Genomic DNA, 25,402 nt, shown 5'->3' on the forward strand with positions numbered 1-25,402 from the left:
GAACGCCAAGCATATCCATATAAACTATGGATATGCATAGAAATCCATACAAAAGTAAAAAAAAATTATGTATAGAAAAATATACATATATTTATATAAGTGAATCGTATGGATATGGCTTATAGGTATAATACCTATAAGGCATAATAATGTATAACAAGTAAATATACATTGAAATGTGAATGCATTGTATGGATATGGCATATAAATGCCATATATATAGAAATAAATTGTATATCAATGATATAACAATTATAAACCTAGTGAGGGGCGGCACTAGTGAATGAATCGTATGGATATGGCTTATAGGTATAATACCTATAAGGCATAATAATGTATAATATAATAAATATACATTAAGATATGAATGGATTGTATAAATATGGCATAGAAATGCCATATACATAAGAATAAATGGTAGAATTTACCCATATATCACTGAAACACGATATATAAACCTAGTGATAGCTGGCACTAGTACTGTAAACAGGCACGCAATAGTGCGTGGGGTAAAAAACTACTATAGGGAGGTGGTCGTTGGCGGGCCCCTCCTCGTATTGGTCAAAACTTATGTTATGCATATGAATTTGTCAATACTATATAGAACGCCAAGCATATCCATATAAACTATGGATATGCATAGAAATCCATACAAAAGTAAAAAAAAATTATGTATAGAAAAATATACATATATTTATATAAGTGAATCGTATGGATATGGCTTATAGGTATAATACCTATAAGGCATAATAATGTATAACAAGTAAATATACATTGAAATGTGAATGCATTGTATGGATATGGCATATAAATGCCATATATATAGAAATAAATTGTATATCAATGATATAACAATTATAAACCTAGTGAGGGGCGGCACTAGTGAATGAATCGTATGGATATGGCTTATAGGTATAATACCTATAAGGCATAATAATGTATAATATAATAAATATACATTAAGATATGAATGGATTGTATAAATATGGCATAGAAATGCCATATACATAAGAATAAATGGTAGAATTTACCCATATATCACTGAAACACGATATATAAACCTAGTGATAGCTGGCACTAGTACTGTAAACAGGCACGCAATAGTGCGTGGGGTAAAAAACTACTATAGGGAGGTGGTCGTTGGCGGGCCCCTCCTCGTATTGGTCAAAACTTATGTTATGCATATGAATTTGTCAATACTATATAGAACGCCAAGCATATCCATATAAACTATGGATATGCATAGAAAACCATACAAAAGTAAAAAAAAATTATGTATAGAAAAATATACATATATTTATATAAGTGAATCGTATGGATATGGCTTATAGGTATAATACCTATAAGGCATAATAATGTATAACAAGTAAATATACATTGAAATGTGAATGCATTGTATGGATATGGCATATAAATGCCATATATATAGAAATAAATTGTATATCAATGATATAACAATTATAAACCTAGTGAGGGGCGGCACTAGTGAATGAATCGTATGGATATGGCTTATAGGTATAATACCTATAAGGCATAATAATGTATAATATAATAAATATACATTAAGATATGAATGGATTGTATAAATATGGCATAGAAATGCCATATACATAAGAATAAATGGTAGAATTTACCCATATATCACTGAAACACGATATATAAACCTAGTGATAGCTGGCACTAGTACTGTAAACAGGCACGCAATAGTGCGTGGGGTAAAAAACTACTATAGGGAGGTGGTCGTTGGCGGGCCCCTCCTCGTATTGGTCAAAACTTATGTTATGCATATGAATTTGTCAATACTATATAGAACGCCAAGCATATCCATATAAACTATGGATATGCATAGAAAACCATACAAAAGTAAAAAAAAATTATGTATAGAAAAATATACATATATTTATATAAGTGAATCGTATGGATATGGCTTATAGGTATAATACCTATAAGGCATAATAATGTATAACAAGTAAATATACATTGAAATGTGAATGCATTGTATGGATATGGCATATAAATGCCATATATATTAACACAGAATAAATGTTATTAATTTGATAAAGTGCTGATAGATTTATATGAATACAGTGCGTTAATTTTTCGGAATTATATAATGGCATAATTATCATTGATTTTTGTGTTTATTATATGCACTTGTATGATTAACAATGCGAAAGATTCAGGATACCTTCGGGACCCGTCTTGAAACACGGACCAAGGAGTCTAACATATGTGCAAGTTATTGGGATATAAACCTAATAGCGTAATTAACTTGACTAATAATGGGATTAGTTTTTTAACTATTTATAGCTAATTAACACAATCCCGGGGCGTTCTATATAGTTATGTATAATGATATTTATATTATTTATGCCTCTAACTGGAACGTACCTTGAGCATATATGCTGTGACCCGAAAGATGGTGAACTATACTTGATCAGGTTGAAGTCAGGGGAAACCCTGATGGAAGACCGAAACAGTTCTGACGTGCAAATCGATTGTCAGAATTGAGTATAGGGGCGAAAGACCAATCGAACCATCTAGTAGCTGGTTCCTTCCGAAGTTTCCCTCAGGATAGCTGGTGCATTTTAATGTTATATAAAATAATCTTATCTGGTAAAGCGAATGATTAGAGGCCTTAGGGTCGAAACGATCTTAACCTATTCTCAAACTTTAAATGGGTAAGAACCTTAACTTTCTTGATATGAAGTTCAAGGTTATGATATAATGTGCCCAGTGGGCCACTTTTGGTAAGCAGAACTGGCGCTGTGGGATGAACCAAACGTAATGTTACGGTGCCCAAATTAACAACTCATGCAGATACCATGAAAGGCGTTGGTTGCTTAAAACAGCAGGACGGTGATCATGGAAGTCGAAATCCGCTAAGGAGTGTGTAACAACTCACCTGCCGAAGCAACTAGCCCTTAAAATGGATGGCGCTTAAGTTGTATACCTATACATTACCGCTAAAGTAGATGATTTATATTACTTGTGATATAAATTTTGAAACTTTAGTGAGTAGGAAGGTACAATGGTATGCGTAGAAGTGTTTGGCGTAAGCCTGCATGGAGCTGCCATTGGTACAGATCTTGGTGGTAGTAGCAAATAATCGAATGAGACCTTGGAGGACTGAAGTGGAGAAGGGTTTCGTGTGAACAGTGGTTGATCACGAGTTAGTCGGTCCTAAGTTCAAGGCGAAAGCCGAAAATTTTCAAGTAAAACACAAATGCCATACAAATATAATTATATTATATAAATCAAGCTAATTAATATACTTGAATAATTTTGAACGAAAGGGAATACGGTTCCAATTCCGTAACCTGTTGAGTATCCGTTTGTTATTAAATATGGGCCTCGTGCTCATCCTGGCAACAGGAACGACCATAAAGAAGCCGTCGAGAGATATCGGAAGAGTTTTCTTTTCTGTTTTATAGCCGTACTACCATGGAAGTCTTTCGCAGAGAGATATGGTAGATGGGCTAGAAGAGCATGACATATACTGTTGTGTCGATATTTTCTCCTCGGACCTTGAAAATTTATGGTGGGGACACGCAAACTTCTCAACAGGCCGTACCAATATCCGCAGCTGGTCTCCAAGGTGAAGAGTCTCTAGTCGATAGAATAATGTAGGTAAGGGAAGTCGGCAAATTAGATCCGTAACTTCGGGATAAGGATTGGCTCTGAAGATTGAGATAGTCGGGCTTGATTGGGAAACAATAACATGGTTTATGTGCTCGTTCTGGGTAAATAGAGTGTCTGGCATTTATGTTGGTCACTTGTTCCCCGGATAGTTTAGTTACGTAGCCAATTGTGGAACTTTCTTGCTAAAATTTTTAAGAATACTAATTGGGTTAAACCAATTAGTTCTTATTAATTATAACGATTATCAATTAACAATCAATTCAGAACTGGCACGGACTTGGGGAATCCGACTGTCTAATTAAAACAAAGCATTGTGATGGCCCTAGCGGGTGTTGACACAATGTGATTTCTGCCCAGTGCTCTGAATGTCAAAGTGAAGAAATTCAAGTAAGCGCGGGTCAACGGCGGGAGTAACTATGACTCTCTTAAGGTAGCCAAATGCCTCGTCATCTAATTAGTGACGCGCATGAATGGATTAACGAGATTCCTACTGTCCCTATCTACTATCTAGCGAAACCACAGCCAAGGGAACGGGCTTGGAATAATTAGCGGGGAAAGAAGACCCTTTTGAGCTTGACTCTAATCTGGCAGTGTAAGGAGACATAAGAGGTGTAGAATAAGTGGGAGATATTAGACTTCGGTTTGGTATCGCCAATGAAATACCACTACTCTTATTGTTTCCTTACTTACTTGATTAAATGGAACGTGTATCATTTCCTAGCCATTATACGGATATATTTATTATATCTTATGGTATTGGGTTTTGATGCAAGCTTCTTGATCAAAGTATCACGAGTTTGTTATATAATCGCAAACAAATTCTTTAATAAAACGGTGCATTTATGTATTTTTGATTTGAAAATTTGGTATAACTCCAATTACTCAGGTATGATCCAATTCAAGGACATTGCCAGGTAGGGAGTTTGACTGGGGCGGTACATCTCTCAAATAATAACGGAGGTGTCCCAAGGCCAGCTCAGTGCGGACAGAAACCACACATAGAGCAAAAGGGCAAATGCTGACTTGATCTCGGTGTTCAGTACACACAGGGACAGCAAAAGCTCGGCCTATCGATCCTTTTGGTTTAAAGAGTTTTTAACAAGAGGTGTCAGAAAAGTTACCATAGGGATAACTGGCTTGTGGCGGCCAAGCGTTCATAGCGACGTCGCTTTTTGATCCTTCGATGTCGGCTCTTCCTATCATTGTGAAGCAAAATTCACCAAGCGTTGGATTGTTCACCCATGCAAGGGAACGTGAGCTGGGTTTAGACCGTCGTGAGACAGGTTAGTTTTACCCTACTAATGACAAAACGTTGTTGCGACAGCATTCCTGCGTAGTACGAGAGGAACCGCAGGTACGGACCAATGGCACAATACTTGTTCGAGCGAACAGTGGTATGACGCTACGTCCGTTGGATTATGCCTGAACGCCTCTAAGGTCGTATCCGTGCTGGACTGCAATGATAAATAAGGGGCAATTTGCATTGTATGGCTTCTAAACCATTTAAAGTTTATAATTTACTTTATAAACGACAATGGATGTGATGCCAATGTAATTTGTAACATAGTAAATTGGGAGGATCTTTGATCACCTGATGCCGCGCTAGTTACATATAAAAGCATTATTTAATACAATGACAAAGCCTAGAATCAATTGTAAACGACTTTTGTAACAGGCAAGGTGTTGTAAGTGGTTGAGCAGCTGCCATACTGCGATCCACTGAAGCTTATCCTTTGCTTGATGATTCGATAATAAAGATGTTGCAAGCGGGCATAATCATTATGCTTGCTTGCAGCATCGCACGCCACTTTGTTTGTGGTGTGTAAGGTAGGGAAGAAGAAATATAAAAGACCTAAATTGGAAACATCAATATATAAGTAAATATTGAACAAACAAAATGTATCGTCATCTTATTAGTGACGCGATGATAAAGTGGCAAACATATTCCATGTATAAATATTCCTATGGTATTAAAATTCAAGTAAGAGGACATATATAAAAGTTTGTATATATGGTTCATTCAATGGTAGCAGCGGTTGGTTGGTTGGTGTCTGCTCCTCTTATTGTTCAAAACTTATGTTATGGTAGCAAGTCTATATCGTCATATTATTAGTGACGCGAAAAAGTAGTGGCAAAACATATTCCATGTATAAATAAATATTCCTATGGTATTGAAATTCAAGTAAAGAGGCCATTCAAGTAAAGAGGACTTATATAAATATAAGTATATATAATGGTAGCAGCGCGGTTGGTTGGTTGGTGTGTCTGCTCCTCTTATTGTTCAAAACTTATGTTATGGTAGCAAGACTGTATCGTCATATTATTAGTGACGCGAAAAAGTAGTGGCAAAACATATTCCATGTATAAATATTCCTATGGTATTGAAATTCAACTAAAGAGGACATATAAAATTACTATCAATGGTAGCAGTGGTTGGTTGGTTGGTGGTTGGTTGGCGGCTGCTCCTATTATTGTTCAAGACTTATGTTATGGTAGCAAGTCTGTATCGTCATATTAATTATTAGTGACGCGAAAAAGTAGTGGAAATCATATTCCATGTATAAATAGATTCCTATGGTAATGAAATTTTCAAGTAAAGAGAGGACCATTCAAGTAAGAGGACATATAAAAAGTAAGTATATGTTCCTCCAATGGTAGCAGTGGTTGGTTGGTTGGCGGCTGATCCTCTTATTGTTCAAAACTTATTTTATCAATATGAGTTTGGCAATACAATAAAGAAGACCAATCTAATCCATATAAAACTAAATGTATTATATGGATATGCTTAGGAAACCCATATATTCATAAAAAAAATTATGTATAGAAAATTATACATATATCTTTTATATAAATGAATCGTATGGATATCGCCTTATGGTAGGTATAATAACTTTTTAAGGCATAATAATGTATAATATAGAAAATATACATTGAAATATAAATGCATTTTTATAGATATGGCGGCATATAAGTGCCATATACACAAGAATAAATAATAGAATTTACCAATATATAATTAAAATGAGATATATAAACCTAGTGAGGGGCTGCACTAGTATATGAATCGTATGGATATGGCTTATAGGTATAATACCTATAAGGCATAATAATGTATAATATAATAAATATAAATTAAGATATGAATGAATTATATAAATATGGCATAGAAATGCCATATACATACATAAGAATAAATGGTAGAATTTACCCATATATCACTGAAACACGATATATAAACCTAATGATAGCTGGCACTAGTACTGTAAACATGCACGCAATAGTGCGTGGGGTAAAAAACTACTATAGGGAGGTGGTCGTTGGCGGGCCCCTCCTCGTATTGGTCAAAACTTATGTTATGCATATGAATTTGTCAATACTATATAGAACGCCAAGCATATCCATATAAACTATGGATATGCATAGAAATCCATACAAAAGTAAAAAAAAATTATGTATAGAAAAATATACATATATTTATATAAGTGAATCGTATGGATATGGCTTATAGGTATAATACCTATAAGGCATAATAATGTATAACAAGTAAATATACATTGAAATGTGAATGCATTGTATGGATATGGCATATAAATGCCATATATATAGAAATAAATTGTATATCAATGATATAACAATTATAAACCTAGTGAGGGGCGGCACTAGTGAATGAATCGTATGGATATGGCTTATAGGTATAATACCTATAAGGCATAATAATGTATAATATAATAAATATACATTAAGATATGAATGGATTGTATAAATATGGCATAGAAATGCATATACATAAGAATAAATGGTAGAATTTACCCATATATCACTGAAACACGATATATAAACCTAGTGATAGCTGGCACTAGTACTGTAAACAGGCACGCAATAGTGCGTGGGGTAAAAAACTACTATAGGGAGGTGGTCGTTGGCGGGCCCCTCCTCGTATTGGTCAAAACTTATGTTATGCATATGAATTTGTCAATACTATATAGAACGCCAAGCATATCCATATAAACTATGGATATGCATAGAAATCCATACAAAAGTAAAAAAAAATTATGTATAGAAAAATATACATATATTTATATAAGTGAATCGTATGGATATGGCTTATAGGTATAATACCTATAAGGCATAATAATGTATAACAAGTAAATATACATTGAAATGTGAATGCATTGTATGGATATGGCATATAAATGCCATATATATAGAAATAAATTGTATATCAATGATATAACAATTATAAACCTAGTGAGGGGCGGCACTAGTGAATGAATCGTATGGATATGGCTTATAGGTATAATACCTATAAGGCATAATAATGTATAATATAATAAATATACATTAAGATATGAATGGATTGTATAAATATGGCATAGAAATGCCATATACATAAGAATAAATGGTAGAATTTACCCATATATCACTGAAACACGATATATAAACCTAGTGATAGCTGGCACTAGTACTGTAAACAGGCACGCAATAGTGCGTGGGGTAAAAAACTACTATAGGGAGGTGGTCGTTGGCGGGCCCCTCCTCGTATTGGTCAAAACTTATGTTATGCATATGAATTTGTCAATACTATATAGAACGCCAAGCATATCCATATAAACTATGGATATGCATAGAAAACCATACAAAAGTAAAAAAAAATTATGTATAGAAAAATATACATATATTTATATAAGTGAATCGTATGGATATGGCTTATAGGTATAATACCTATAAGGCATAATAATGTATAACAAGTAAATATACATTGAAATGTGAATGCATTGTATGGATATGGCATATAAATGCCATATATATAGAAATAAATTGTATATCAATGATATAACAATTATAAACCTAGTGAGGGGCGGCACTAGTGAATGAATCGTATGGATATGGCTTATAGGTATAATACCTATAAGGCATAATAATGTATAATATAATAAATATACATTAAGATATGAATGGATTGTATAAATATGGCATAGAAATGCCATATACATAAGAATAAATGGTAGAATTTACCCATATATCACTGAAACACGATATATAAACCTAGTGATAGCTGCACTAGTACTGTAAACAGGCACGCAATAGTGCGTGGGGTAAAAAACTACTATAGGGAGGTGGTCGTTGGCGGGCCCCTCCTCGTATTGGTCAAAACTTATGTTATGCATATGAATTTGTCAATACTATATAGAACGCCAAGCATATCCATATAAACTATGGATATGCATAGAAAACCATACAAAAGTAAAAAAAAATTATGTATAGAAAAATATACATATATTTATATAAGTGAATCGTATGGATATGGCTTATAGGTATAATACCTATAAGGCATAATAATGTATAACAAGTAAGATATACATTGAAATGTGAATGCATTGTATGGATATGGCATATAAATGCCATATATATAGAAATAAATTGTATATCAATGATATAACAATTATAAACCTAGTGAGGGGCGGCACTAGTGAATGAATCGTATGGATATGGCTTATAGGTATAATACCTATAAGGCATAATAATGTATAATATAATAAATATACATTAAGATATGAATGGATTGTATAAATATGGCATAGAAAATGCCATATACATAAGAATAAATGGTAGAATTTACCCATATATCACTGAAACACGATATATAAACCTAGTGATAGCTGGCACTAGTACTGTAAACAGGCACGCAATAGTGCGTGGGGTAAAAAACTACTATAGGGAGGTGGTCGTTGGCGGGCCCCTCCTCGTATTGGTCAAAACTTATGTTATGCATATGAATTTGTCAATACTATATAGAACGCCAAGCATATCCATATAAACTATGGATATGCATAGAAAACCATACAAAAGTAAAAAAAATTATGTATAGAAAAAATATACATATATTTATATAAGTGAATCGTATGGATATGGCTTATAGGTATAATACCTATAAGGCATAATAATGTATAACAAGTAAATATACATTGAAATGTGAATGCATTGTATGGATATGGCATATAAATGCCATATATATAGAAATAAATTGTATATCAATGATATAACAATTATAAACCTAGTGAGGGGCGGCACTAGTGAATGAATCGTATGGATATGGCTTATAGGTTAATACCTATAAGGCATAATAATGTATAATATAATAAATATACATTAAGATTATGAATGGATTGTATAAATATGGCATAGAAATGCCATATACATAAGAATAAATGGTAGAATTTACCCATATATCACTGAAACACGATATATAAACCTAGTGATAGCTGGCACTAGTACTGTAACAGGACACGCAATAGTGCGTGGGGTAAAAAACTACTATAGGGAGGTGGTCGTTGGCGGGCCCCTCTCGTATTTGGTCAAAACTTATGTTATGCATATGAATTTGTCAATACTATATAGAACGCCAAGCATATCCATATAAACTATGGATATGCATAGAAAACCATACAAAAGTAAAAAAAAAATTATGTATAGAAAAAAATATACATATATTTATATAAGTGAATCGTATGGATATGGCTTATAGGTATAATACCTATAAGGCATAATAATGTATAACAAGTAAATATACATTGAAATGTGAATGCATTGTATGGAATATGGCATATAAATGCCATATATATAGAAATAATTGTATATCAATGATATAACAATTATAAACCTAGTGAGGGGGCGGCACTAGTGAATGAATCGTATGGATATGGCTTATAGGTATAATACCTATAAGGCATAATAATGTATAATATAATAAATATACATTAAGATATGAATGGATTGTATAAATATGGCATAGAAATGCCATATACATAAGAATAAATGGTAGAATTTACCCATATATCACTGAAACACGATATATAAACCTAGTGATAGCTGGCACTAGTACTGTAAACAGGCACGCAATAGTGCGTGGGGTAAAAAACTACTATAGGGAGGTGGTCGTTGGCGGGCCCCTCCTCGTATTGGTCAAAACTTATGTTATGCATATGAATTTGTCAATACTATATAGAACGCCAAGCATATCCATATAAACTATGGATATGCATAGAAATCCATACAAAAATAAAAAAAAATTATGTATAGAAAAATATACATATATTTATATAAGTGAATCGTATGGATATGGCTTATAGGTATAATACCTATAAGGCATAATAATGTATAACAAGTAAATATACATTGAAATGTGAATGCATTGTATGGATATGGCATATAAATGCCATATATATAGAAATAAATTGTATATCAATGATATAACAATTATAAACCTAGTGAGGGGCGGCACTAGTGAATGAATCGTATGGATATGGCTTATAGGTATAATACCTATAAGGCATAATAATGTATAATATAATAAATATACATTAAGATATGAATGGATTGTATAAATATGGCATAGAAATGCCATATACATAAGAATAAATGGTAGAATTTACCCATATATCACTGAAACATGATATATAAACCTAGTGATAGCTGGCACTAGTACTGTAAACAGGCACGCAGTAGTGCGTGGGGTAAAAAACTACTATAGGGAGGTGGTCGTTGGCGGGCCCCTCCTCGTATTGGTCAAAACTTATGTTATGCGTAAACATATGATTTTGTCAATACTATAAAGAAAACTTGTTTTGTACATACAAAACTAAATGAATTATATGGATATTGAAAAATAAATGGCATTATATCCATATAATGAAAATATACTTGTATTCTCTTATTATAAGAGAGAATACCGTATAGTTGGTTGGCAAAGACAATTGAAAATACCCGAATTGCAGATGATGGGTTCAAAAACTACTATAGGGTGGTGTAGCAAATAATATGAAGATGATATATCCATATAATGGATATACACTAGTATTCTCTTATTATAATAGAGAATACCATATAAATGGTTGGCAAAGACAATTGAAAATACCCGAATTGAAGTTGACGGGTTCAAAAACTATTATAGGGTGATGTAGCAAATAAAATAATGAAGATATATCCATATAATGGAATTATATGTGTATTCTCTTATTATATGAGAGAGTACCAAACGGTTGATTGGCAAAGACAATTGAAAATACCCGAATTAAAGATATTGGGTCCAAAAACTACTATAGGATGGTCAATGGGCCGGCCATCTACTATTGACGTGACAAAATACTGTCTGTCGGTAGAGAAGATATTAATCCGTCAAATTTGTTTCTTTATTCATTTATGAATATGAGACTTGGCTCCACGGTTAATATTTTAAGCCCAAAGATAATAATGTTGAAACAAAGGCCAAGGTTTCTATTATACATAGAATAACAAATTGTTTCCGAACTTTATCGTTAATCCAAATAAATAATTACAATTGAGGCAGGCTAATAATGATATATATTTTGTATTGATAATCTTGATATATATGTATATTGGTCTGCCATTATCACATACTGAGTTATGTGATAATTCCCTGCGGGGATAAATTAAAAGAGGTGTCCCTATATTAAAAGAAAATAATATATATATATATTATTTTTTCTAACGTACATATCATATATGCGCTCGGTTTTATATTATATATTACCAAAGAGTCTTATATGAATATATACAGATAAATTTTAAATTTATCATCAAAATACAAATGATTTAATTCAATATTTTATATTGGTTAAACAAAAATTGTACATGTGTGGATACAATAATGACGTATGTCGAACAAAAAAGATATTTTAGAATGAAATATGCAAATATAAAGAAAATTATTACGTATTACGAAAAAAAATATTGTGTTTTTAACATCAATAATTAAAAAACTTGTTATTATTAGTGGCGGAACAAGTATATATTGTGAAAACAACAAACGTATACGAATGCTATATAAAAATGGCCGTATTCGATAGAAAACAATCTATAAAATTTATATTGCTAATTTCTATTCAAAAATATGAATGAAATATGAATAAAAACATTATTCTGGTTGATCCTGCCAGTAGTTATATGCTTGTCTCAAAGATTAAGCCATGCATGTCTAAGTACACACGAATTAAAAGTGAAACCGCAAAAGGCTCATTATATCAGTTATGGTTCCTTAGATCGTTAACAGTTACTTGGATAACTGTGGTAATTCTAGAGCTAATACATGCAATTAAAACATGAACCTTATGGGACATGTGCTTTTATTAGGCTAAAACCAAGCGATCGCAAGATCGTTATATTGGTTGAACTCTAGATAACATGCAGATCGTATGGTCTTGTACCGACGACAGATCTTTCAAATGTCTGCCCTATCAACTTTTGATGGTAGTATCTAGGACTACCATGGTTGCAACGGGTAACGGGGAATCAGGGTTCGATTCCGGAGAGGGAGCCTGAGAAACGGCTACCACATCTAAGGAAGGCAGCAGGCGCGTAAATTACCCACTCCCAGCTCGGGGAGGTAGTGACGAAAAATAACAATACAGGACTCATATCCGAGGCCCTGTAATTGGAATGAGTACACTTTAAATCCTTTAACAAGGACCAATTGGAGGGCAAGTCTGGTGCCAGCAGCCGCGGTAATTCCAGCTCCAATAGCGTATATTAAAGTTGTTGCGGTTAAAACGTTCGTAGTTGAACTTGTGCTTCATACGGGTAGTACAACTTACAATTGTGGTTAGTACTATACCTTTATGTATGTAAGCGTATTACCGGTGGAGTTCTTACATGTGCTTAGATACTTGTATTTTTTCATATGTTCCTCCTATTTAAAAACCTGCATTAGTGCTCTTAAACGAGTGTTATTGTGGGCCGGTACAATTACTTTGAACAAATTAGAGTGCTTAAAGCAGGCTTCAAATGCCTGAATATTCTGTGCATGGGATAATGAAATAAGACCTCTGTTCTGCTTTCATTGGTTTTCAGATCAAGAGGTAATGATTAATAGAAGCAGTTTGGGGGCATTAGTATTACGACGCGAGAGGTGAAATTCTTGGACCGTCGTAAGACTAACTTAAGCGAAAGCATTTGCCAAAGATGTTTTCATTAATCAAGAACGAAAGTTAGAGGTTCGAAGGCGATCAGATACCGCCCTAGTTCTAACCATAAACGATGCCAGCTAGCAATTGGGTGTAGCTACTTTTATGGCTCTCTCAGTCGCTTCCCGGGAAACCAAAGCTTTTGGGCTCCGGGGGAAGTATGGTTGCAAAGCTGAAACTTAAAGGAATTGACGGAAGGGCACCACCAGGAGTGGAGCCTGCGGCTTAATTTGACTCAACACGGGAAAACTTACCAGGTCCGAACATAAGTGTGTAAGACAGATTGATAGCTCTTTCTCGAATCTATGGGTGGTGGTGCATGGCCGTTCTTAGTTCGTGGAGTGATTTGTCTGGTTAATTCCGATAACGAACGAGACTCAAATATATTAAATAGATATCTTCAGGATTATGGTGTTGAAGCTTATATAGCCTTCATTCATGGTGGCAGTAAAATGTTTATTGTGTTTGAATGTGTTTATATAAGTGGAGCCGTACCTGTTGGTTTGTCCCATTATAAGGACACTAGCTTCTTAAATGGACAAATTGCGTCTAGCAATAATGAGATTGAGCAATAACAGGTCTGTGATGCCCTTAGATGTCCTGGGCTGCACGCGCGCTACAATGAAAGTATCAACGTGTATTTCCTAGACCGAGAGGTCCGGGTAAACCGCTGAACCACTTTCATGCTTGGGATTGTGAACTGAAACTGTTCACATGAACTTGGAATTCCCAGTAAGTGTGAGTCATTAACTCGCATTGATTACGTCCCTGCCCTTTGTACACACCGCCCGTCGCTACTACCGATTGAATTATTTAGTGAGGTCTCCGGACGTGATCACTGTGACGCCTTGTGTGTTACGGTTGTTTCGCAAAAGTTGACCGAACTTGATTATTTAGAGGAAGTAAAAGTCGTAACAAGGTTTCCGTAGGTGAACCTGCGGAAGGATCATTATTGTTTAATATCCTTACCGTTAATAAAAAAATTTGTTTTTATTATAATAATATAATATATTATAGTAATACAAATAAAATATAAATTGCCAAAAATATGATCTTTTATAGATCAAATATAAAATTTCGAACAAGCAAATCGAAATAATAATTGTAATAATAAATATATTATTGCATTAAATAAGAGATAAATAAATAAGCAAAAGCAAACAAATAACAAATTCGAACAAGCAAATCGAAATTATTAAATTTATTTAATATTATTATTATATTGTATATTAAATGCAATTAATTAATAAAACACTGTGTGTATATGGACCATAATATACACGCGTTGCGATATGTATTGTTCATCTCAGTTATGCGCATACATTGGATAATGCAACAACCTAAAATGTACAATGTTGTACCTGATTATTACAGGTTAATGTTTTATATAAATTTCAATATATATCGCTAAAAAAAAGTATTAATACCGTAAATGCCATTTAAAAAATACTTGATATATTATTGGTTATATGAAACTAAGACATTTCGCAGCATTCGTTTTAGGTATAAAAATCAATTTATTGAAGGAATTGATATATGCCAGTAAAATGGTGTATTTTTAATTTCTTTCAATAAAAACATATATGACAAAATTACCAAACCAATATATAAAACTCTAAGCGGTGGATCACTCGGCTCATGGGTCGATGAAGAACGCAGCAAACTGTGCGTCATCGTGTGAACTGCAGGACACATGAACATCGACATTTTGAACGCATATCGCAGTCCATGCTGTTATGTACTTTAATTAATTTTATAGTGCTGCTTGGACTACATATGGTTGAGGGTTGTAAGACTATGCTAATTAAGTTGTTTATATAAATTTTATAATGAAATTTTATAAGCATATGGTATATTATTGGATAATAATAATTTAATTATTATATTATTCATAATATTAACAAATATATGAAAAACATTATCTCACATTAGTAAATAATTTGAATGTGAAAAACGAAGAGAAATATTTTCTTTTTCAATCAAATAATACTGAGAAATGTCTAGCATAAAAAATTTATCTAGAATTGTCTCTTATTAAAGATTAGTAAATAGAAAGCCGTTGACAATATTATTATTCTTCGTTGATTCGTTAGACCAAACAAATGCCATACAAATATATAAAATATATAACGAATTTAATAAAATGTTTTATCATTATATATAAAGAATTAATTGCAAAAAAAGTTATACACAACCTCAACTCATATGGGACTACCCCCTGAATTTAAGCATATTAATTAGGGGAGGAAAAGAAACTAACCAGGATTTTCTTAGTAGCGGCGAGCGAAAAGAAATCAGTTCAGCACTAAGTCACTTTGTCTATATGGCAAATGTGAGATGCAGTGTATGGAGCGTCAATATTCTAGTATGAGAAATTAACGATTTAAGTCCTTCTTAAATGAGGCCATTTACCCATAGAGGGTGCCAGGCCCGTATAACGTTAATGATTACTAGATGATGTTTCCAAAGAGTCGTGTTGCTTGATAGTGCAGCACTAAGTGGGTGGTAAACTCCATCTAAAACTAAATATAACCATGAGACCGATAGTAAACAAGTACCGTGAGGGAAAGTTGAAAAGAACTCTGAATAGAGAGTTAAACAGTACGTGAAACTGCTTAGAGGTTAAGCCCGATGAACCTGAATATCCGTTATGGAAAATTCATCATTAAAATTGTAATATTTAAACAATATTATGATAATAGTGTGCATTTTTTCCATATAAGGACATTGTAATCTATTAGCATACAAAATTTATCATAAAATATAACTTATAGTTTATTCAAATTAATTTGCTTGCATTTTAACACAGAATAAATGTTATTAATTTGATAAAGTGCTGATAGATTTATATGAATACAGTGCGTTAATTTTTCGGAATTATATAATGGCATAATTATCATTGATTTTTGTGTTTATTATATGCACTTGTATGATTAACAATGCGAAAGATTCAGGATACCTTCGGGACCCGTCTTGAAACACGGACCAAGGAGTCTAACATATGTGCAAGTTATTGGGATATAAACCTAATAGCGTAATTAACTTGACTAATAATGGGATTAGTTTTTTAACTATTTATAGCTAATTAACACAATCCCGGGGCGTTCTATATAGTTATGTATAATGATATTTATATTATTTATGCCTCTAACTGGAACGTACCTTGAGCATATATGCTGTGACCCGAAAGATGGTGAACTATACTTGATCAGGTTGAAGTCAGGGGAAACCCTGATGGAAGACCGAAACAGTTCTGACGTGCAAATCGATTGTCAGAATTGAGTATAGGGGCGAAAGACCAATCGAACCATCTAGTAGCTGGTTCCTTCCGAAGTTTCCCTCAGGATAGCTGGTGCATTTTAATGTTATATAAAATAATCTTATCTGGTAAAGCGAATGATTAGAGGCCTTAGGGTCGAAACGATCTTAACCTATTCTCAAACTTTAAATGGGTAAGAACCTTAACTTTCTTGATATGAAGTTCAAGGTTATGATATAATGTGCCCAGTGGGCCACTTTTGGTAAGCAGAACTGGCGCTGTGGGATGAACCAAACGTAATGTTACGGTGCCCAAATTAACAACTCATGCAGATACCATGAAAGGCGTTGGTTGCTTAAAACAGCAGGACGGTGATCATGGAAGTCGAAATCCGCTAAGGAGTGTGTAACAACTCACCTGCCGAAGCAACTAGCCCTTAAAATGGATGGCGCTTAAGTTGTATACCTATACATTACCGCTAAAGTAGATGATTTATATTACTTGTGATATAAATTTTGAAACTTTAGTGAGTAGGAAGGTACAATGGTATGCGTAGAAGTGTTTGGCGTAAGCCTGCATGGAGCTGCCATTGGTACAGATCTTGGTGGTAGTAGCAAATAATCGAATGAGACCTTGGAGGACTGAAGTGGAGAAGGGTTTCGTGTGAACAGTGGTTGATCACGAGTTAGTCGGTCCTAAGTTCAAGGCGAAAGCCGAAAATTTTCAAGTAAAACACAAATGCCATACAAATATAATTATATTATATAAATCAAGCTAATTAATATACTTGAATAATTTTGAACGAAAGGGAATACGGTTCCAATTCCGTAACCTGTTGAGTATCCGTTTGTTATTAAATATGGGCCTCGTGCTCATCCTGGCAACAGGAACGACCATAAAGAAGCCGTCGAGAGATATCGGAAGAGTTTTCTTTTCTGTTTTATAGCCGTACTACCATGGAAGTCTTTCGCAGAGAGATATGGTAGATGGGCTAGAAGAGCATGACATATACTGTTGTGTCGATATTTTCTCCTCGGACCTTGAAAATTTATGGTGGGGACACGCAAACTTCTCAACAGGCCGTACCAATATCCGCAGCTGGTCTCCAAGGTGAAGAGTCTCTAGTCGATAGAATAATGTAGGTAAGGGAAGTCGGCAAATTAGATCCGTAACTTCGGGATAAGGATTGGCTCTGAAGATTGAGATAGTCGGGCTTGATTGGGAAACAATAACATGGTTTATGTGCTCGTTCTGGGTAAATAGAGTGTCTGGCATTTATGTTGGTCACTTGTTCCCCGGATAGTTTAGTTACGTAGCCAATTGTGGAACTTTCTTGCTAAAATTTTTAAGAATACTAATTGGGTTAAACCAATTAGTTCTTATTAATTATAACGATTATCAATTAACAATCAATTCAGAACTGGCACGGACTTGGGGAATCCGACTGTCTAATTAAAACAAAGCATTGTGATGGCCCTAGCGGGTGTTGACACAATGTGATTTCTGCCCAGTGCTCTGAATGTCAAAGTGAAGAAATTCAAGTAAGCGCGGGTCAACGGCGGGAGTAACTATGACTCTCTTAAGGTAGCCAAATGCCTCGTCATCTAATTAGTGACGCGCATGAATGGATTAACGAGATTCCTACTGTCCCTATCTACTATCTAGCGAAACCACAGCCAAGGGAACGGGCTTGGAATAATTAGCGGGGAAAGAAGACCCTTTTGAGCTTGACTCTAATCTGGCAGTGTAAGGAGACATAAGAGGTGTAGAATAAGTGGGAGATATTAGACTTCGGTTTGGTATCGCCAATGAAATACCACTACTCTTATTGTTTCCTTACTTACTTGATTAAATGGAACGTGTATCATTTCCTAGCCATTATACGGATATATTTATTATATCTTATGGTATTGGGTTTTGATGCAAGCTTCTTGATCAAAGTATCACGAGTTTGTTATATAATCGCAAACAAATTCTTTAATAAAACGGTGCATTTATGTATTTTTGATTTGAAAATTTGGTATAACTCCAATTACTCAGGTATGATCCAATTCAAGGACATTGCCAGGTAGGGAGTTTGACTGGGGCGGTACATCTCTCAAATAATAACGGAGGTGTCCCAAGGCCAGCTCAGTGCGGACAGAAACCACACATAGAGCAAAAGGGCAAATGCTGACTTGATCTCGGTGTTCAGTACACACAGGGACAGCAAAAGCTCGGCCTATCGATCCTTTTGGTTTAAAGAGTTTTTAACAAGAGGTGTCAGAAAAGTTACCATAGGGATAACTGGCTTGTGGCGGCCAAGCGTTCATAGCGACGTCGCTTTTTGATCCTTCGATGTCGGCTCTTCCTATCATTGTGAAGCAAAATTCACCAAGCGTTGGATTGTTCACCCATGCAAGGGAACGTGAGCTGGGTTTAGACCGTCGTGAGACAGGTTAGTTTTACCCTACTAATGACAAAACGTTGTTGCGACAGCATTCCTGCGTAGTACGAGAGGAACCGCAGGTACGGACCAATGGCACAATACTTGTTCGAGCGAACAGTGGTATGACGCTACGTCCGTTGGATTATGCCTGAACGCCTCTAAGGTCGTATCCGTGCTGGACTGCAATGATAAATAAGGGGCAATTTGCATTGTATGGCTTCTAAACCATTTAAAGTTTATAATTTACTTTATAAACGACAATGGATGTGATGCCAATGTAATTTGTAACATAGTAAATTGGGAGGATCTTTGATCACCTGATGCCGCGCTAGTTACATATAAAAGCATTATTTAATACAATGACAAAGCCTAGAATCAATTGTAAACGACTTTTGTAACAGGCAAGGTGTTGTAAGTGGTTGAGCAGCTGCCATACTGCGATCCACTGAAGCTTATCCTTTGCTTGATGATTCGATAATAAAGATGTTGCAAGCGGGCATAATCATTATGCTTGCTTGCAGCATCGCACGCCACTTTGTTTGTGGTGTGTAAGGTAGGGAAGAAGAAATATAAAAGACCTAAATTGGAAACATCAATATATAAGTAAATATTGAACAAACAAAATGTATCGTCATCTTATTAGTGACGCGATGATAAAGTGGCAAACATATTCCATGTATAAATATTCCTATGGTATTAAAATTCAAGTAAAGAGGACATATATAAAAGTTTGTATATATGGTTCATTCAATGGTAGCAGCGGTTGGTTGGTTGGTGTCTGCTCCTCTTATTGTTCAAAACTTATGTTATGGTAGCAAGTCTATATCGTCATATTATTAGTGACGCGAAAAAGTAGTGGCAAAACATATTCCATGTATAAATAAATATTCCTATGGTATTGAAATTCAAGTAAAGAGGCCATTCAAGTAAAGAGGACTTATATAAATATAAGTATATATAATGGTAGCAGCGCGGTTGGTTGGTTGGTGTGTCTGCTCCTCTTATTGTTCAAAACTTATGTTATGGTAGCAAGACTGTATCGTCATATTATTAGTGACGCGAAAAAGTAGTGGCAAAACATATTCCATGTATAAATATTCCTATGGTATTGAAATTCAACTAAAGAGGACATATAAAATTACTATCAATGGTAGCAGTGGTTGGTTGGTTGGTGGTTGGTTGGCGGCTGCTCCTATTATTGTTCAAGACTTATGTTATGGTAGCAAGTCTGTATCGTCATATTAATTATTAGTGACGCGAAAAAGTAGTGGAAATCATATTCCATGTATAAATAGATTCCTATGGTAATGAAATTTTCAAGTAAAGAGAGGACCATTCAAGTAAGAGGACATATAAAAAGTAAGTATATGTTCCTCCAATGGTAGCAGTGGTTGGTTGGTTGGCGGCTGATCCTCTTATTGTTCAAAACTTATTTTATCAATATGAGTTTGGCAATACAATAAAGAAGACCAATCTAATCCATATAAAACTAAATGTATTATATGGATATGCTTAGGAAACCCATATATTCATAAAAAAAAATTATGTATAGAAAATTATACATATATCTTTTATATAAATGAATCGTATGGATATCGCCTTATGGTAGGTATAATAACTTTTTAAGGCATAATAATGTATAATATAGAAAATATACATTGAAATATAAATGCATTTTTATAGATATGGCGGCATATAAGTGCCATATACACAAGAATAAATAATAGAATTTACCAATATATAATTAAAATGAGATATATAAACCTAGTGAGGGGCTGCACTAGTATATGAATCGTATGGATATGGCTTATAGGTATAATACCTATAAGGCATAATAATGTATAATATAATAAATATAAATTAAGATATGAATGAATTATATAAATATGGCATAGAAATGCCATATACATACATAAGAATAAATGGTAGAATTTACCCATATATCACTGAAACACGATATATAAACCTAATGATAGCTGGCACTAGTACTGTAAACATGCACGCAATAGTGCGTGGGGTAAAAAACTACTATAGGGAGGTGGTCGTTGGCGGGCCCCTCCTCGTATTGGTCAAAACTTATGTTATGCATATGAATTTGTCAATACTATATAGAACGCCAAGCATATCCATATAAACTATGGATATGCATAGAAATCCATACAAAAGTAAAAAAAAATTATGTATAGAAAAATATACATATATTTATATAAGTGAATCGTATGGATATGGCTTATAGGTATAATACCTATAAGGCATAATAATGTATAACAAGTAAATATACATTGAAATGTGAATGCATTGTATGGATATGGCATATAAATGCCATATATATAGAAATAAATTGTATATCAATGATATAACAATTATAAACCTAGTGAGGGGCGGCACTAGTGAATGAATCGTATGGATATGGCTTATAGGTATAATACCTATAAGGCATAATAATGTATAATATAATAAATATACATTAAGATATGAATGGATTGTATAAATATGGCATAGAAATGCCATATACATAAGAATAAATGGTAGAATTTACCCATATATCACTGAAACACGATATATAAACCTAGTGATAGCTGGCACTAGTACTGTAAACAGGCACGCAATAGTGCGTGGGGTAAAAAACTACTATAGGGAGGTGGTCGTTGGCGGGCCCCTCCTCGTATTGGTCAAAACTTATGTTATGCATATGAATTTGTCAATACTATATAGAACGCCAAGCATATCCATATAAACTATGGATATGCATAGAAATCCATACAAAAGTAAAAAAAAATTATGTATAGAAAAATATACATATATTTATATAAGTGAATCGTATGGATATGGCTTATAGGTATAATACCTATAAGGCATAATAATGTATAACAAGTAAATATACATTGAAATGTGAATGCATTGTATGGATATGGCATATAAATGCCATATATATAGAAATAAATTGTATATCAATGATATAACAATTATAAACCTAGTGAGGGGCGGCACTAGTGAATGAATCGTATGGATATGGCTTATAGGTATAATACCTATAAGGCATAATAATGTATAATATAATAAATATACATTAAGATATGAATGGATTGTATAAATATGGCATAGAAATGCCATATACATAAGAATAAATGGTAGAATTTACCCATATATCACTGAAACACGATATATAAACCTAGTGATAGCTGGCACTAGTACTGTAAACAGGCACGCAATAGTGCGTGGGGTAAAAAACTACTATAGGGAGGTGGTCGTTGGCGGGCCCCTCCTCGTATTGGTCAAAACTTATGTTATGCATATGAATTTGTCAATACTATATAGAACGCCAAGCATATCCATATAAACTATGGATATGCATAGAAAACCATACAAAAGTAAAAAAAAATTATGTATAGAAAAATATACATATATTTATATAAGTGAATCGTATGGATATGGCTTATAGGTATAATACCTATAAGGCATAATAATGTATAACAAGTAAATATACATTGAAATGTGAATGCATTGTATGGATATGGCATATAAATGCCATATATATAGAAATAAATTGTATATCAATGATATAACAATTATAAACCTAGTGAGGGGCGGCACTAGTGAATGAATCGTATGGATATGGCTTATAGGTATAATACCTATAAGGCATAATAATGTATAATATAATAAATATACATTAAGATATGAATGGATTGTATAAATATGGCATAGAAATGCCATATACATAAGAATAAATGGTAGAATTTACCCATATATCACTGAAACACGATATATAAACCTAGTGATAGCTGGCACTAGTACTGTAAACAGGCACGCAATAGTGCGTGGGGTAAAAAACTACTATAGGGAGGTGGTCGTTGGCGGGCCCCTCCTCGTATTGGTCAAAACTTATGTTATGCATATGAATTTGTCAATACTATATAGAACGCCAAGCATATCCATATAAACTATGGATATGCATAGAAAACCATACAAAAGTAAAAAAAAATTATGTATAGAAAAATATACATATATTTATATAAGTGAATCGTATGGATATGGCTTATAGGTATAATACCTATAAGGCATAATAATGTATAACAAGTAAATATACATTGAAATGTGAATGCATTGTATGGATATGGCATATAAATGCCATATATATAGAAATAAATTGTATATCAATGATATAACAATTATAAACCTAGTGAGGGGCGGCACTAGTGAATGAATCGTATGGATATGGCTTATAGGTATAATACCTATAAGGCATAATAATGTATAATATAATAAATATACATTAAGATATGAATGGATTGTATAAATATGGCATAGAAATGCCATATACATAAGAATAAATGGTAGAATTTACCCATATATCACTGAAACACGATATATAAACCTAGTGATAGCTGGCACTAGTACTGTAAACAGGCACGCAATAGTGCGTGGGGTAAAAAACTACTATAGGGAGGTGGTCGTTGGCGGGCCCCTCCTCGTATTGGTCAAAACTTATGTTATGCATATGAATTTGTCAATACTATATAGAACGCCAAGCATATCCATATAAACTATGGATATGCATAGAAAACCATACAAAAGTAAAAAAAAATTATGTATAGAAAAATATACATATATTTATATAAGTGAATCGTATGGATATGGCTTATAGGTATAATACCTATAAGGCATAATAATGTATAACAAGTAAATATACATTGAAATGTGAATGCATTGTATGGATATGGCATATAAATGCCATATATATAGAAATAAATTGTATATCAATGATATAACAATTATAAACCTAGTGAGGGGCGGCACTAGTGAATGAATCGTATGGATATGGCTTATAGGTATAATACCTATAAGGCATAATAATGTATAATATAATAAATATACATTAAGATATGAATGGATTGTATAAATATGGCATAGAAATGCCATATACATAAGAATAAATGGTAGAATTTACCCATATATCACTGAAACACGATATATAAACCTAGTGATAGCTGGCACTAGTACTGTAAACAGGCACGCAATAGTGCGTGGGGTAAAAAACTACTATAGGGAGGTGGTCGTTGGCGGGCCCCTCCTCGTATTGGTCAAAACTTATGTTATGCATATGAATTTGTCAATACTATATAGAACGCCAAGCATATCCATATAAACTATGGATATGCATAGAAATCCATACAAAAGTAAAAAAAAATTATGTATAGAAAAAAATATACATATATTTATATAAGTGAATCGTATGGATATGGCTTATAGGTATAATACCTATAAGGCATAATAATGTATAACAAGTAAATATACATTGAAATGTGAATGCATTGTATGGATATGGCATATAAATGCCATATATATAGAAATAAATTGTATATCAATGATATAACAATTATAAACCTAGTGAGGGGCGGCACTAGTGAATGAATCGTATGGATATGGCTTATAGGTATAATACCTATAAGGCATAATAATGTATAATATAATAAATATACATTAAGATATGAATGGATTGTATAAATATGGCATAGAAATGCCATATACATAAGAATAAATGGTAGAATTTACCCATATATCACTGAAACACGATATATAAACCTAGTGATAGCTGGCACTAGTACTGTAAACAGGCACGCAATAGTGCGTGGGGTAAAAAACTACTATAGGGAGGTGGTCGTTGGCGGGCCCCTCCTCGTATTGGTCAAAACTTATGTTATGCATATGAATTTGTCAATACTATATAGAACGCCAAGCATATCCATATAAACTATGGATATGCATAGAAATCCATACAAAAATAAAAAAAAATTATGTATAGAAAAATATACATATATTTATATAAGTGAATCGTATGGATATGGCTTATAGGTATAATACCTATAAGGCATAATAATGTATAACAAGTAAATATACATTGAAATGTGAATGCATTGTATGGATATGGCATATAAATGCCATATATATAGAAATAAATTGTATATCAATGATATAACAATTATAAACCTAGTGAGGGGCGGCACTAGTGAATGAATCGTATGGATATGGCTTATAGGTATAATACCTATAAGGCATAATAATGTATAATATAATAAATATACATTAAGA

The 25,402-nt window shown here is 33.5% G+C and overlaps 3 non-coding genes and 1 pseudogene across 3 annotated transcripts; all 4 read left to right on the forward strand.

The window, feature by feature from the left end:
* Positions 1 to 1,829: 1,829 nt before the first annotated feature.
* On the forward strand, positions 1,830 to 5,391 carry LOC119562068 (annotated as a pseudogene).
* A 7,188-nt stretch (positions 5,392 to 12,579) lies between these two features.
* On the forward strand, positions 12,580 to 14,574 carry LOC119562112. The gene has a single exon (XR_005221685.1). It is a non-coding gene; the product is annotated as a small subunit ribosomal RNA (ribosomal RNA).
* A 659-nt stretch (positions 14,575 to 15,233) lies between these two features.
* LOC119562073 lies at positions 15,234 to 15,412 on the forward strand. The gene has a single exon (XR_005221649.1). It is a non-coding gene; the product is annotated as a 5.8S ribosomal RNA (ribosomal RNA).
* A 401-nt stretch (positions 15,413 to 15,813) lies between these two features.
* On the forward strand, positions 15,814 to 19,784 carry LOC119562045. The gene has a single exon (XR_005221635.1). It is a non-coding gene; the product is annotated as a large subunit ribosomal RNA (ribosomal RNA).
* The last annotated feature ends 5,618 nt before the right edge of the window (positions 19,785 to 25,402 follow it).

The sequence above is a fragment of the Drosophila subpulchrella genome, unplaced genomic scaffold (genome assembly GCF_014743375.2).
Source record: "Drosophila subpulchrella strain 33 F10 #4 breed RU33 unplaced genomic scaffold, RU_Dsub_v1.1 Primary Assembly Seq391, whole genome shotgun sequence".
Classification (NCBI taxonomy): domain Eukaryota; kingdom Metazoa; phylum Arthropoda; class Insecta; order Diptera; family Drosophilidae; genus Drosophila; species Drosophila subpulchrella.